Consider the following 15,720-nt stretch of genomic DNA (forward strand, 5'->3'; position numbering starts at 1 on the left):
ATGGGCTAGTATCAGATTTATGGACTTCAGTTGGACTGGGCTGGGATGTTTTCCTGATTCACAATTACTTCTTGATAGAAAGCTTTTTCTTACACCTATATGAATGTCACTGGATTTGTTTCTCTAGTCAACCTGGCCTTACACAATATGGTACCTAGGGAGTGGAATACTAGAGAAACAAATCATGAAGGCGGAGAGAGGATGTTTGCCTGACCTCTGCTTTCTGATAGTCTTTTCTCTTTGACTAGTTGGAGGTCAAATATAGTCCTGTATTTTACTTGTTCTCTTCTGGGAAGGACATGGGAAGTGAAGGTTCTGATGCCCAGAAGTGGTATTTGGTTATTTCTGTCTGAAATTTTGTAATAATGAATGTGACAGGTGTAAATTTTGAGTTCAGGGTGCAAAAATACCCTTCGAACTTCTCTGAGGCCATGCTGGTTAGTCAAACTGGGTGATCAGAGGCCTGGTCCTAGCTTGGTGCCACCAGAGGCCTAAGGCCATAATGCATGTGAATGGGATAGTTGAGATCAGAAAGGATTCAATTGGAATGTTTTTAGTATCTGACGGTATTAGGATTACATCGGTCTTTTCTATCTATTTTTATTGCTATAACGCATACTAGCAATGATTCGTGGAAAATATGAATAGAGCATCTGGCCACTGACACCTTGGACCTCGTTCACAGGGAGTAGAGTTGCAAACACGAGCAGATTGCCTGGTCTCAAGTTTAAAGAGCTGTGGGAAGCTGAGTCTATGACATGACTTAGCACCGGGGGGCGAAGGTGGGTGAGTATTTGTGACAGGGACTCTTGGTCAAAAGTCAAGACAGCCCATGGGCACGTGAGTGAGGCCAAGTGAGGTGGCCCACAATGAGTTGACCAAATGAAGGAAAGATTTTTGAGCTTGTGAATTGGTGGGCATCTTCCTGCTGACTTGATGGATGGCCTGTCCTGGTTTGACTTTAACGATGGATGCAGACACGCAGGTGCCAACTAGAATGAGATTCTTCACATCAACGAAAATGCTTGTATCCTCGGAGTCCTGGGTTGATAGAAGGGGCAGTGGAGACATTGGACACGCGGAATGTGGAAGACAAAGGCATGAAGAAGGTGGCTTAGCGACATGGATGGCTGGAGGAAATGTTGATAGGATTATAGCATGATGATGGAGGTGTTCCCCTAATTGCAATGTTAGGCACAGGATATTTTTGTTTTGTTTACTTATAGAATTTAAATGGTCTACTTATAGTATTTAAATTGTTTTGTTTACTTATAGTACTTAAATGAGGCTGGCACATTTTGAGTAGTGTGCATTTTAGTTTGATACTGTCAGATACAAGTATGATTTTGTGATTGTTTTGTTTTAAAATTATCTATGGTCAAAGAGTTGTGGAAAGGCGTTAAGTTCATAAGGGGTGGTCTGTGCTAGTTACATAAGTTCGTGTCAACTTGAAGATTTATAAAAGGACAGGAGTGGAGTCTAGCTTGTCAATCGGGTCACAGCATGGTGGTACCTCCTTGTGGGCATGGCCTTCTCATCAGGAAGGCCCTGGGAGCCTCTTCCTATCTCTCTGCCTTCATTCCTGCTGCCTGACCCCGATGGCTGCAAGAGCTCCGGTGATGTGTACACAGCCATCAGATCCACACGATTTTGTACCCACTGGCCTGTGATATTCCTGCATTCGCCATTGTTTCATGTGGCTTTGTGAGCCTAAAGAGGAACTTATGGACTAGTGTAGGCCTTAGGAACTTGAGTTTGCCTTGGCTGGGATGTTTTCCTGATATATAATGCTTCTCGATAGAAAGCTCTTTCTTATACCTACATGAGTGTTACTGGGTTTGGTTCTCTAGTCAACCTGGCCTAACACGCTCACTTTCATCTTTTTTTTTATTTTTGGTAGAGGTCCTTAACTTTTCCTATTTATTCTGCTTAGCCTTATCTATTATTCCCAAAATATATAAATGTAATGTATTTCAGGCTCCAAGAGATATACTTCTTTCCAGGAAACATTGGTAAAACAATATCCCTACCTTGCTTTCTCTGTCTAGTGAAAAAAAAGTTTAAGCTGTGCACTCTCCACGTGTCTATCCAAAATCATTCTTTACAAGGCTCTTTGTGAATTTTAAGATTACTTGACCCAGGAAGGGATTATTTGAAAATGACATATGCTACTCTAGGCAAGGGGAATTCTATGCAATTTATGATAAAGTAATTATACTATCATACAAATGAGATGTGTAATATGACCCATCAATAAAATATATTTATATATATGCAACAAAAATTGTATGAGGGTTCTCGCTCTGATTTTTGGATTTCTCCATCTTAGAATTCTCTGAGAATTATTTCGTAGGTGTGGTACATTTCATTTTCCTTCAAGTCATTTGATTGCATTATAACTTAAGGTATATTCTCAGAGAAGATCTTACTCATTACTGTTCGTAGAGAGTAACTTATGGAATTATTTTCAGTTAAAATTCCCATACGGCATACCTTAATGAATAATATCTGAAGGTCTTTTCCATATATCTATATTTCAAATTGCTGCTCACTTTGATTAAATTGGTTAGGCCCAGAATTGTTTTATTTGTAATTTTGGCTATAATCTGTTTTTCAATTTTATTTACTTATTTTACGTGAAAATATTTCCCAGTAGGCTAAAACTTTTAGACGATACTTTCTGATTGGAGCTACAAACCCCACAGTCAGCAGTTTATATCCACCACTCAATCCCAGTGGGAAAGATGGAGAGAGACCTCTGTCCCTCTGAAGGTTTACAGTCTGGGAAAAAGAGGGAAGTCCTGCTCTGTTCTACAAGATCACTATGAGTCTGAATCAACTTGTGGGCTGTGAGTTTGTAGGAGGGATTTATTTATTTATTTATTTTTATTTATTAATCTGCTTTGGTTATTTTAACCACAATTCATCCTGTTCCAGCTTTATCCTATTTCTTTTTTTCTATTCCAACAAGTAATTGCAGATCAGATCATTATGAACCATAAAATTTTCATTAGCTAATTTAGCTTATTGCACTGTGAAGCACAGGGTCAGCAGTTCAAACTCACCAACCCTTCATGAAAGAAAAATGAGGCTTTCTGCTCCCATGGAGAGTTACGACCTATACCATGTTCAACCTTCATTCTGGTTTCAGTAATTCCTCTCAGTTACCTTGGCCTTGGTCACTCCCTGCGATGGATGAATCCCTCAGGACCAGCGGTGGGAGTGGCGACACCGGGAGGCAAGGGGGTGTAGAAAGAGAGAACCGGTCTTGGCGATGTATGGGGAACCTCCTCTCTGGGAGATGGGCAAAGGGAAGGTGGGTGAGGGGAGACGCCGGGCAGTGTAAAGTAAGATAAAATAATTATTTATAAACTATTAAGGGTTCAGGGGAAAGGGGGGCGTGACCAAGCCCGCCTGCTCACGTGACCGCGCCCACTCGCGCACATGACCATGCCCACCTGCGCATGTGACCCGCCAACCAGCACACGTCACCACACCTACCAGCACGCGTGGCCACGCCCACTTGTGCACGTGACCAAACCCACCCGCGCACGTGACCGCCCAAGCACGTGACCAAACTCACCCACGCACGTGACCAATGGACCACTCCACGTGACCAGGCTCACCCGCGCACGTGACCACGCCCACCTGCGCACGTGACCCTCTAACCAGCGCACGTGACCACGCCAGACTGCGCACGTGACTGCGGGCACTTGCGCACGTGCCCACGCCACCCGTGCACGTGACAACGCTGGCCGCGCATGTGACCACGCCCGCCAGCTCACGTGACCCGCCAACCAGCGCACGTGACCACGGCCACCTGCGCGCGGGACCACGGGCGCCTGCGCACGTGACTACCCCAAACTGTGCACGTGACTACTACGGGCACTTGCGCACGTGACCAAGCCAACATCCGCACGTGACCACACCCACCTGCTCACGTGACCACACCCACCTGCGCACGTGACCACACCTACCGGTGCGCGTGACCATGCCTACCTACGCACGCGACCATGCCAACCTCCGCCCCTGACCACGCCCGCCTGCGCACGTGACCAAGCCAACCAGTGCACGTGACCACACCAATGTATTCACATTAATTTCATTATCAGTATGTTCATGCCACTCTATAAAATAATTCTAAAGATTAGTTAGCAATATTATTATTCATATTTTTCTGAACATTACATGGGAAATCAACATAGCAAAGCCTAGAAACTTATAACTTCATAGCTTTTTTTAAAAAAACTTACTCTGTCTTCTTTAGATGTCTACATCTTATTAGTATCTTACTTCCCAGTACGAATACAAATGCACATAATCTCATGTCAACTTGAAGATTTATCAAAGTACAGGGTGCAGTGTAGCCTTCCAATTATGCCTAATGGTATCTCCTTGTGTGCGTGGCCTCCTGCTACGGCGAGTTCTGGGAATCTCCTCCTCTCTCTCTCTGGCTTCGGCTTCCTGTTGCCTGACCCTGGTGGCTGCAAGACCTCTGGAGATGTGCACACGGCCATTCGATGCACAAGACTTTGCACCCACCCACCTGCGACATTCCTGCCGTCAGCAACAGTGCATGTGGCTTCATGAGTCTGGAGAAGAACTTATGGGCTAGTATCAGATTTATGGACTTCAGTTGGACTGGGCTGGGATGTTTTCCTGATTCACAATTACTTCTTGATAGAAAGCTTTTTCTTACACCTATATGAATGTCACTGGATTTGTTTCTCTAGTCAACCTGGCCTTACACAATATGGTACCTAGGGAGTGGAATACTAGAGAAACAAATCATGAAGGCGGAGAGAGGATGTTTGCCTGACCTCTGCTTTCTGATAGTCTTTTCTCTTTGACTAGTTGGAGGTCAAATATAGTCCTGTATTTTACTTGTTCTCTTCTGGGAAGGACATGGGAAGTGAAGGTTCTGATGCCCAGAAGTGGTATTTGGTTATTTCTGTCTGAAATTTTGTAATAATGAATGTGACAGGTGTAAATTTTGAGTTCAGGGTGCAAAAATACCCTTCGAACTTCTCTGAGGCCATGCTGGTTAGTCAAACTGGGTGACCAGAGGCCTGGTCCTAGCTTGGTGCCACCAGAGGCCTAAGACCATAATGCATGTGAATGGGATAGTTGAGATCAGAAAGGATTCAATTGGAATGTTTTTAGTATCTGACGGTATTAGGATTACATCGGTCTTTTCTATCTATTTTTATTGCTATAACGCATACTAGCAATGATTCGTGGAAAATATGAATAGAGCATCTGGCCACTGACACCTTGGACCTCGTTCACAGGGAGTAGAGTTGCAAACACGAGCAGATTGCCTGGTCTCAAGTTTAAAGAGCTGTGGGAAGCTGAGCCTATGACATGACTTAGCACCGGGGGGCGAAGGTGGGTGAGTATTTGTGACAGGGACTCTTGGTCAAAAGTCAAGACAGCCCATGGGCACGTGAGTGAGGCCAAGTGAGGTGGCCCACAATGAGTTGACCAAATGAAGGAAAGATTTTTGAGCTTGTGAATTGGTGGGCATCTTCCTGCTGACTTGATGGATGGCCTGTCCTGGTTTGACTTTAACGATGGATGCAGACACGCAGGTGCCAACTAGAATGAGATTCTTCACATCAACGAAAATGCTTGTATCCTCGGAGTACTGGGTTGATAGAAGGGGCAGTGGAGACATTGGACACGCGGAATGTGGAAGACAAAGGCATGAAGAAGGTGGCTTAGCGACATGGATGGCTGGAGGAAATGTTGATAGGATTATAGCATGATGATGGAGGTGTTCCCCTAATTGCAATGTTAGGCACAGGATATTTTTGTTTTGTTTACTTATAGAATTTAAATGGTCTACTTATAGTATTTAAATTGTTTTGTTTACTTATAGTACTTAAATGAGGCTGGCACATTTTGAGTAGTGTGCATTTTAGTTTGATACTGTCAGATACAAGTATGATTTTGTGATTGTTTTGTTTTAAAATTATCTATGGTCAAAGAGTTGTGGAAAGGCGTTAAGTTCATAAGGGGTGGTCTGTGCTAGTTACATAAGTTCGTGTCAACTTGAAGATTTCTAAAAGGACAGGAGTGGAGTCTAGCTTGTCAATCGGGTCACAGCATGGTGGTACCTCCTTGTGGGCATGGTCTTCTCATCAGGAAGGCCCTGGGAGCCTCTTCCTATCTCTCTGCCTTCATTCCTGCTGCCTGACCCCGATGGCTGCAAGAGCTCCGGTGATGTGTACACAGCCATCAGATCCACACGATTTTGTACCCACTGGCCTGTGATATTCCTGCATTCGCCATTGTTTCATGTGGCTTTGTGAGCCTAAAGAGGAACTTATGGACTAGTGTAGGCCTTAGGAACTTGAGTTTGCCTTGGCTGGGATGTTTTCCTGATATATAATGCTTCTCGATAGAAAGCTCTTTCTTATACCTACATGAGTGTTACTGGGTTTGGTTCTCTAGTCAACCTGGCCTAACACGCTCACTTTCATCTTTTTTTTTATTTTTGGTAGAGGTCCTTAACTTTTCCTATTTATTCTGCTTAGCCTTATCTATTATTCCCAAAATATATAAATGTAATGTATTTCAGGCTCCAAGAGATATACTTCTTTCAAGGAAACATTGGTAAAACAATATCCCTACCTTGCTTTCTCTGTCTAGTGAAAAAAAAGTTTAAGCTGTGCACTCTCCACGTGTCTATCCAAAATCATTCTTTACAAGGCTCTTTGTGAATTTTAAGATTACTTGACCCAGGAAGGGATTATTTGAAAATGACATATGCTACTCTAGGCAAGGGGAATTCTATGCAATTTATGATAAAGTAATTATACTATCATACAAATGAGATGTGTAATATGACCCATCAATAAAATATATTTATATATATGCAACAAAAATTGTATGAGGGTTCTCGCTCTGATTTTTGGATTTCTCCATCTTAGAATTCTCTGAGAATTATTTCGTAGGTGTGGTACATTTCATTTTCCTTCAAGTCATTTGATTGCATTATAACTTAAGGTATATTCTCAGAGAAGATCTTACTCATTACTGTTCGTAGAGAGTAACTTATGGAATTATTTTCAGTTAAAATTCCCATACGGCATACCTTAATGAATAATATCTGAAGGTCTTTTCCATATATCTATATTTCAAATTGCTGCTCACTTTGATTAAATTGGTTAGGCCCAGAATTGTTTTATTTGTAATTTTGGCTATAATCTGTTTTTCAATTTTATTTACTTATTTTACGTGAAAATATTTCCCAGTAGGCTAAAACTTTTAGACGATACTTTCTGATTGGAGCTACAAACCCCACAGTCAGCAGTTTATATCCACCACTCAATCCCAGTGGGAAAGATGGAGAGAGACCTCTGTCCCTCTGAAGGTTTACAGTCTGGGAAAAAGAGGGAAGTCCTGCTCTGTTCTACAAGATCACTATGAGTCTGAATCAACTTGTGGGCTGTGAGTTTGTAGGAGGGATTTATTTATTTATTTATTTTTATTTATTAATCTGCTTTGGTTATTTTAACCACAATTCATCCTGTTCCAGCTTTATCCTATTTCTTTTTTTCTATTCCAACAAGTAATTGCAGATCAGATCATTATGAACCATAAAATTTTCATTAGCTAATTTAGCTTATTGCACTGTGAAGCACAGGGTCAGCAGTTCAAACTCACCAACCCTTCATGAAAGAAAAATGAGGCTTTCTGCTCCCATGGAGAGTTACGACCTATACCATGTTCAACCTTCATTCTGGTTTCAGTAATTCCTCTCAGTTACCTTGGCCTTGGTCACTCCCTGCGATGGATGAATCCCTCAGGACCAGCGGTGGGAGTGGCGACACCGGGAGGCAAGGGGGTGTAGAAAGAGAGAACCGGTCTTGGCGATGTATGGGGAACCTCCTCTCTGGGAGATGGGCAAAGGGAAGGTGGGTGAGGGGAGACGCCGGGCAGTGTAAAGTAAGATAAAATAATTATTTATAAACTATTAAGGGTTCAGGGGAAAGGGGGGCGTGACCAAGACCGCCTGCTCACGTGACCGCGCCCACTCGCGCACATGACCATGCCCACCTGCGCATGTGACCCGCCAACCAGCACACGTCACCACACCTACCAGCACGCGTGACCAAGCCCACTTGTGCACGTGACCAAACCCACCCGCGCACGTGACCGCCCAAGCACGTGACCAAACTCACCCACGCACGTGACCAATGGACCACTCCACGTGACCAGGCTCACCCGCGCACGTGACCACGCCCACCTGCGCACGTGACCCTCTAACCAGCGCACGTGACCACGCCAGACTGCGCACGTGACTGCGGGCACATGCGCACGTGCCCACGCCACCCGTGCACGTGACAACGCTGGCCGCGCATGTGACCACGCCCGCCAGCTCACGTGACCCGCCAACCAGCGCACGTGACCACGGCCACCTGCGCGCGGGACCACGGGCGCCTGCGCACGTGACTACCCCAAACTGTGCACGTGACCACGGCCACCTGCGCGCGGGACCACGGGCGCCTGCGCACGTGACTACCCCAAACTGTGCACGTGACTACGGGCACTTGCGCACGTGACCAAGCCAACATCCGCACGTGACCACACCCACCTGCGCACGTGACCACACCCACCTGCGCACGTGACCACACCTACCGGTGCGCGTGACCATGCCTACCTACGCACGCGACCATGCCAACCTCCGCCCCTGACCACGCCCGCCTGCGCACGTGACCAAGCCAACCAGTGCACGTGACCACACCAATGTATTCACATTAATTTCATTATCAGTATGTTCATGCCACTCTATAAAATAATTCTAAAGATTAGTTAGCAATATTATTATTCATATTTTTCTGAACATTACATGGGAAATCAACATAGCAAAGCCTAGAAACTTATAACTTCATAGCTTTTTTTAAAAAACTTACTCTGTCTTCTTTAGATGTCTACATCTTATTAGTATCTTACTTCCCAGTACGAATACATATGCACATAATCTCATGTCAACTTGAAGATTTAACAAAGTACAGGGTGCAGTGTAGCCTTCCAATTATGCCTAATAGTATCTCCTTGTGTGCGTGGCCTCCTGCTACGGCGAGTTCTGGGAATCTCCTCCTATCTCTCTCTGGCTTCGGCTTCCTGTTGCCTGACCCTGGTGGCTGCAAGACCTCTGGAGATGTGCACACGGCCATTCGATGCACAAGACTTTGCACCCACCCACCTGCGACATTCCTGCCGTCAGCAACAGTGCATGTGGCTTCATGAGTCTGGAGAAGAACTTATGGGCTAGTATCAGATTTATGGACTTCAGTTGGACTGGGCTGGGATGTTTTCCTGATTCACAATTACTTCTTGATAGAAAGCTTTTTCTTACACCTATATGAATGTCACTGGATTTGTTTCTCTAGTCAACCTGGCCTTACACAATATGGTACCTAGGGAGTGGAATACTAGAGAAACAAATCATGAAGGCGGAGAGAGGATGTTTGCCTGACCTCTGCTTTCTGATAGTCTTTTCTCTTTGACTAGTTGGAGGTCAAATATAGTCCTGTATTTTACTTGTTCTCTTCTGGGAAGGACATGGGAAGTGAAGGTTCTGATGCCCAGAAGTGGTATTTGGTTATTTCTGTCTGAAATTTTGTAATAATGAATGTGACAGGTGTAAATTTTGAGTTCAGGGTGCAAAAATACCCTTCGAACTTCTCTGAGGCCATGCTGGTTAGTCAAACTGGGTGACCAGAGGCCTGGTCCTAGCTTGGTGCCACCAGAGGCCTAAGACCATAATGCATGTGAATGGGATAGTTGAGATCAGAAAGGATTCAATTGGAATGTTTTTAGTATCTGACGGTATTAGGATTACATCGGTCTTTTCTATCTATTTTTATTGCTATAACGCATACTAGCAATGATTCGTGGAAAATATGAATAGAGCATCTGGCCACTGACACCTTGGACCTCGTTCACAGGGAGTAGAGTTGCAAACACGAGCAGATTGCCTGGTCTCAAGTTTAAAGAGCTGTGGGAAGCTGAGCCTATGACATGACTTAGCACCGGGGGGGGCGAAGGTGGGTGAGTATTTGTGACAGGGACTCTTGGTCAAAAGTCAAGACAGCCCATGGGCACGTGAGTGAGGCCAAGTGAGGTGGCCCACAATGAGTTGACCAAATGAAGGAAAGATTTTTGAGCTTGTGAATTGGTGGGCATCTTCCTGCTGACTTGATGGATGGCCTGTCCTGGTTTGACTTTAACGATGGATGCAGACACGCAGGTGCCAACTAGAATGAGATTCTTCACATCAACGAAAATGCTTGTATCCTCGGAGTACTGGGTTGATAGAAGGGGCAGTGGAGACATTGGACACGCGGCATGTGGAAGACAAAGGCATGAAGAAGGTGGCTTAGCGACATGGATGGCTGGAGGAAATGTTGATAGGATTATAGCATGATGATGGAGGTGTTCCCCTAATTGCAATGTTAGGCACAGGATATTTTTGTTTTGTTTACTTATAGAATTTAAATGGTCTACTTATAGTATTTAAATTGTTTTGTTTACTTATAGTACTTAAATGAGGCTGGCACATTTTGAGTAGTGTGCATTTTAGTTTGATACTGTCAGATACAAGTATGATTTTGTGATTGTTTTGTTTTAAAATTATCTATGGTCAAAGAGTTGTGGAAAGGCGTTAAGTTCATAAGGGGTGGTCTGTGCTAGTTACATAAGTTCGTGTCAACTTGAAGATTTATAAAAGGACAGGAGTGGAGTCTAGCTTGTCAATCGGGTCACAGCATGGTGGTACCTCCTTGTGGGCATGGCCTTCTCATCAGGAAGGCCCTGGGAGCCTCTTCCTATCTCTCTGCCTTCATTCCTGCTGCCTGACCCCGATGGCTGCAAGAGCTCCGGTGATGTGTACACAGCCATCAGATCCACACGATTTTGTACCCACTGGCCTGTGATATTCCTGCATTCGCCATTGTTTCATGTGGCTTTGTGAGCCTAAAGAGGAACTTATGGACTAGTGTAGGCCTTAGGAACTTGAGTTTGCCTTGGCTGGGATGTTTTCCTGATATATAATGCTTCTCGATAGAAAGCTCTTTCTTATACCTACATGAGTGTTACTGGGTTTGGTTCTCTAGTCAACCTGGCCTAACACGCTCACTTTCATCTTTTTTTTAATTTTTGGTAGAGGTCCTTAACTTTTCCTATTTATTCTGCTTAGCCTTATCTATTATTCCCAAAATATATAAATGTAATGTATTTCAGGCTCCAAGAGATATACTTCTTTCCAGGAAACATTGGTAAAACAATATCCCTACCTTGCTTTCTCTGTCTAGTGAAAAAAAAGTTTAAGCTGTGCACTCTCCACGTGTCTATCCAAAATCATTCTTTACAAGGCTCTTTGTGAATTTTAAGATTACTTGACCCAGGAAGGGATTATTTGAAAATGACATATGCTACTCTAGGCAAGGGGAATTCTATGCAATTTATGATAAAGTAATTATACTATCATACAAATGAGATGTGTAATATGACCCATCAATAAAATATATTTATATATATGCAACAAAAATTGTATGAGGGTTCTCGCTCTGATTTTTGGATTTCTCCATCTTAGAATTCTCTGAGAATTATTTCGTAGGTGTGGTACATTTCATTTTCCTTCAAGTCATTTGATTGCATTATAACTTAAGGTATATTCTCAGAGAAGATCTTACTCATTACTGTTCGTAGAGAGTAACTTATGGAATTATTTTCAGTTAAAATTCCCATACGGCATACCTTAATGAATAATATCTGAAGGTCTTTTCCATATATCTATATTTCAAATTGCTGCTCACTTTGATTAAATTGGTTAGGCCCAGAATTGTTTTATTTGTAATTTTGGCTATAATCTGTTTTTCAATTTTATTTACTTATTTTACGTGAAAATATTTCCCAGTAGGCTAAAACTTTTAGACGATACTTTCTGATTGGAGCTACAAACCCCACAGTCAGCAGTTTATATCCACCACTCAATCCCAGTGGGAAAGATGGAGAGAGACCTCTGTCCCTCTGAAGGTTTACAGTCTGGGAAAAAGAGGGAAGTCCTGCTCTGTTCTACAAGATCACTATGAGTCTGAATCAACTTGTGGGCTGTGAGTTTGTAGGAGGGATTTATTTATTTATTTATTTTTATTTATTAATCTGCTTTGGTTATTTTAACCACAATTCATCCTGTTCCAGCTTTATCCTATTTCTTTTTTTCTATTCCAACAAGTAATTGCAGATCAGATCATTATGAACCATAAAATTTTCATTAGCTAATTTAGCTTATTGCACTGTGAAGCACAGGGTCAGCAGTTCAAACTCACCAACCCTTCATGAAAGAAAAATGAGGCTTTCTGCTCCCATGGAGAGTTACGACCTATACCATGTTCAACCTTCATTCTGGTTTCAGTAATTCCTCTCAGTTACCTTGGCCTTGGTCACTCCCTGCGATGGATGAATCCCTCAGGACCAGCGGTGGGAGTGGCGACACCGGGAGGCAAGGGGGTGTAGAAAGAGAGAACCGGTCTTGGCGATGTATGGGAAACCTCCTCTCTGGGAGATGGGCAAAGGGAAGGTGGGTGAGGGGAGACGCCGGGCAGTGTAAAGTAAGATAAAATAATTATTTATAAACTATTAAGGGTTCAGGGGAAAGGGGGGCGTGACCAAGCCCGCCTGCTCACGTGACCGCGCCCACTCGCGCACATGACCATGCCCACCTGCGCATGTGACCCGCCAACCAGCACACGTCACCACACCTACCAGCACGAGTGACCAAGCCCACTTGTGCACGTGACCAAACCCACCCGCGCACGTGACCGCCCAAGCACGTGACCAAACTCACCCACGCACGTGACCAATGGACCACTCCACGTGACCAGGCTCACCCGCGCACGTGACCACGCCCACCTGCGCACGTGACCCTCTAACCAGCGCACGTGACCACGCCAGACTGCGCACGTGACTGCGGGCACTTGCGCACGTGCCCACGCCACCCGTGCACGTGACAACGCTGGCCGCGCATGTGACCACGCACGCCAGCTCACGTGACCCGCCAACCAGCGCACGTGACCACGGCCACCTGCGCGCGGGACCACGGGCGCCTGCGCACGTGACTACCCCAAACTGTGCACGTGACTACTACGGGCACTTGCGCACGTGACCAAGCCAACATCCGCACGTGACCACACCCACCTGCTCACGTGACCACACCCACCTGCGCACGTGACCACACCTACCGGTGCGCGTGACCATGCCTACCTACGCACACGACCATGCCAACCTCCGCCCCTGACCACGCCCGCCTGCGCACGTGACCAAGCCAACCAGTGCACGTGACCACACCAATGTATTCACATTAATTTCATTATCAGTATGTTCATGCCACTCTATAAAATAATTCTAAAGATTAGTTAGCAATATTATTATTCATATTTTTCTGAACATTACATGGGAAATCAACATAGCAAAGCCTAGAAACTTATAACTTCATAGCTTTTTTTAAAAAAACTTACTCTGTCTTCTTTAGATGTCTACATCTTATTAGTATCTTACTTCCCAGTACGAATACAAATGCACATAATCTCATGTCAACTTGAAGATTTATCAAAGTACAGGGTGCAGTGTAGCCTTCCAATTATGCCTAATGGTATCTCCTTGTGTGCGTGGCCTCCTGCTACGGCGAGTTCTGGGAATCTCCTCCTCTCTCTCTCTGGCTTCGGCTTCCTGTTGCCTGACCCTGGTGGCTGCAAGACCTCTGGAGATGTGCACACGGCCATTCGATGCACAAGACTTTGCACCCACCCACCTGCGACATTCCTGCCGTCAGCAACAGTGCATGTGGCTTCATGAGTCTGGAGAAGAACTTATGGGCTAGTATCAGATTTATGGACTTCAGTTGGACTGGGCTGGGATGTTTTCCTGATTCACAATTACTTCTTGATAGAAAGCTTTTTCTTACACCTATATGAATGTCACTGGATTTGTTTCTCTAGTCAACCTGGCCTTACACAATATGGTACCTAGGGAGTGGAATACTAGAGAAACAAATCATGAAGGCGGAGAGAGGATGTTTGCCTGACCTCTGCTTTCTGATAGTCTTTTCTCTTTGACTAGTTGGAGGTCAAATATAGTCCTGTATTTTACTTGTTCTCTTCTGGGAAGGACATGGGAAGTGAAGGTTCTGATGCCCAGAAGTGGTATTTGGTTATTTCTGTCTGAAATTTTGTAATAATGAATGTGACAGGTGTAAATTTTGAGTTCAGGGTGCAAAAATACCCTTCGAACTTCTCTGAGGCCATGCTGGTTAGTCAAACTGGGTGACCAGAGGCCTGGTCCTAGCTTGGTGCCACCAGAGGCCTAAGACCATAATGCATGTGAATGGGATAGTTGAGATCAGAAAGGATTCAATTGGAATGTTTTTAGTATCTGACGGTATTAGGATTACATCGGTCTTTTCTATCTATTTTTATTGCTATAACGCATACTAGCAATGATTCGTGGAAAATATGAATAGAGCATCTGGCCACTGACACCTTGGACCTCGTTCACAGGGAGTAGAGTTGCAAACACGAGCAGATTGCCTGGTCTCAAGTTTAAAGAGCTGTGGGAAGCTGAGCCTATGACATGACTTAGCACCGGGGGGGGCGAAGGTGGGTGAGTATTTGTGACAGGGACTCTTGGTCAAAAGTCAAGACAGCCCATGGGCACGTGAGTGAGGCCAAGTGAGGTGGCCCACAATGAGTTGACCAAATGAAGGAAAGATTTTTGAGCTTGTGAATTGGTGGGCATCTTCCTGCTGACTTGATGGATGGCCTGTCCTGGTTTGACTTTAACGATGGATGCAGACACGCAGGTGCCAACTAGAATGAGATTCTTCACATCAACGAAAATGCTTGTATCCTCGGAGTACTGGGTTGATAGAAGGGGCAGTGGAGACATTGGACACGCGGAATGTGGAAGACAAAGGCATGAAGAAGGTGGCTTAGCGACATGGATGGCTGGAGGAAATGTTGATAGGATTATAGCATGATGATGGAGGTGTTCCCCTAATTGCAATGTTAGGCACAGGATATTTTTGTTTTGTTTACTTATAGAATTTAAATGGTCTACTTATAGTATTTAAATTGTTTTGTTTACTTATAGTACTTAAATGAGGCTGGCACATTTTGAGTAGTGTGCATTTTAGTTTGATACTGTCAGATACAAGTATGATTTTGTGATTGTTTTGTTTTAAAATTATCTATGGTCAAAGAGTTGTGGAAAGGCGTTAAGTTCATAAGGGGTGGTCTGTGCTAGTTACATAAGTTCGTGTCAACTTGAAGATTTATAAAAGGACAGGAGTGGAGTCTAGCTTGTCAATCGGGTCACAGCATGGTGGTACCTCCTTGTGGGCATGGCCTTCTCATCAGGAAGGCCCTGGGAGCCTCTTCCTATCTCTCTGCCTTCATTCCTGCTGCCTGACCCCGATGGCTGCAAGAGCTCCGGTGATGTGTACACAGCCATCAGATCCACACGATTTTGTACCCACTGGCCTGTGATATTCCTGCATTCGCCATTGTTTCATGTGGCTTTGTGAGCCTAAAGAGGAACTTATGGACTAGTGTAGGCCTTAGGAACTTGAGTTTGCCTTGGCTGGGATGTTTTCCTGATATATAATGCTTCTCGATAGAAAGCTCTTTCTTATACCTACATGAGTGTTACTGG

This window comes from Tenrec ecaudatus, chromosome 7, assembly GCF_050624435.1.
Source record: "Tenrec ecaudatus isolate mTenEca1 chromosome 7, mTenEca1.hap1, whole genome shotgun sequence".
In the NCBI taxonomy this organism is placed as follows: Eukaryota; Metazoa; Chordata; class Mammalia; order Afrosoricida; family Tenrecidae; genus Tenrec; species Tenrec ecaudatus.